Below are 1913 nucleotides of genomic sequence, written 5' to 3'. Positions count from 1 at the left end.
GCACAGTTAAATTTGTAGGGCCTCGGCTCCAGAGCTCAACAGTTGTTTGTTGTTGGAGACGCTGCCTCCACTGTTTGTGCCACTGCAGATGTCCCCTGATGTCTACCCAAAGAAGAAAATTACCTCAAAGCATCTTACGTACCTGGAGGTATCTAATATATCCAGGGGTCAGCCGAGGGATGCGGAAAAACATTGTTGTTGTTGTTGTTCTCGCTGATGCTTCACAGGTGAGACCACAAAACCCCTCTGCGAGTTTCCCTCAGGACGTTCAGCCAGGCAACTGTTTCACTGGTTATCCCTCTGCTTCTTAGTGTTATGTGACTCTTTGCCCTCGGTTCTCTTCCCCAGCCTGAGTGTGGAAGCAACAGCAACTCTCCCCCGTGTCCAAAAACACACACGCAAACACACCTCACCCACTCACTCAGACACACACCTGCACAGTGATGATCTCCCCTGAAGGAGTCCAGCCTCTGTAGGTAGTATATAAACCCTTGACCTGATTGCGTAAGCTGGTCACATGGTTTTGGACGGTGCTTGTGTCTTCATGCGGTTGTGCATTTGTGTCACTGATGGATTAGCAGAGCTATTGGAGATGCAGTGAATTATTATTATACTTGTGAGCGGTGTTCCAATTCCAGTGGCCACCGAAACGTTCAATCAACCGACGACAAAGCAGCATGGGATGTCTGCAGTCTAGATCTGCTACCCATTGAAAGCATTTTGTTTATCAATGGAAATCTGCTCTGTCAAGGATGCAGAAACATTTTGCACACAGAAACATCAGTTTCTGAATGAGAACATATTATTCAAAATATTTCTAAATAACAATATATTATATTTTTAAAAACATGTCTGTTTCCACCCTTTGGTAGAATACAGTGCTTAACAAATTTATATACGACCAGCCATAAAAATAAGACAGCAAATCATTTTTAAGTCTCTCTAAAAGCCTCCTTAAACTATGTTTAAATTTTGTCAAAAAACAAACTGAATTCATGTTTTTATTCCCCAAAATTTGAGCTGGGACACTGGACACTTTCACAACTAAAACTAAAGTTTCTGTTTAGGTAAGTAACTATAAATAGGCATGTAAAGAATAATAATGTGCGCTACTGTTTTATTTTTCTTCACCCTTCCAAACTAACCATGCTTGTTCAGTCTTTTTCTAACTGAACTTTAACATTTAACATGCAAAGTGAGGCCTGTAGAGTTTAAGATGTAGCTCTTGGGGTTTTTGCAGGTTCTCTGAGCATTGCATGGTCTAACCTTGGGGTGAATTTGGTGGGACACGTGCCTGAATGGTCCAGACCAGCAAACTACCAAACATCTGCTTTTATAGAGGTGTTGACACTTGCTGATGATCAATTAATTAAGTGCATTTAATTAGCAATGCCTAGCTGCTACTTTCCAGCTGATGGGGTGAGGCAGAATCAATAGATTTGTGTTCTAGCAATAAACATGCCTTACTATGGAAAAAGCCATCTTCACTGCTCAGTAGGAGTCAGGCCTGCTATGTAATAAAGGTGACAGTGTTATTGTCCTGCAGTTCAAAAATTGGAAAATAAAAACTGTAAGGAAGCAGGACTCTGGTTATGTGTTTGGTGTCACGAAAGTGAGGATTTGACTGTTGCTTCCAAGAAGGATTTCACAGACTCGGTGGTAGCATGTGACTGACAAGCTGCATCACAGAATGAAGAATGTGGAAACTTAATAACTCTCCACTATCCACAGTGCTTTGCTCGGTGCTCGGATTTTAAAAGTACACCAAAGGGAATATAAATTTAGCATGTGGAAGAAAAATTATTTTCACTCTGTGTGCAGACTGTCTGGAGCCACAAAGGTTATGTTCACTTGTTCCTGAGTGCCTTTCTTTCTCACAGGAAAGTATACAAGATACTAATATTTGTCTTGAA

This window comes from Simochromis diagramma, unplaced genomic scaffold (assembly GCF_900408965.1).
Source record: "Simochromis diagramma unplaced genomic scaffold, fSimDia1.1 OVJJ01000802.1, whole genome shotgun sequence".
Lineage (NCBI taxonomy): Eukaryota > Metazoa > Chordata > Actinopteri > Cichliformes > Cichlidae > Simochromis > Simochromis diagramma.
This window is presented reverse-complemented; position numbering follows the sequence as displayed.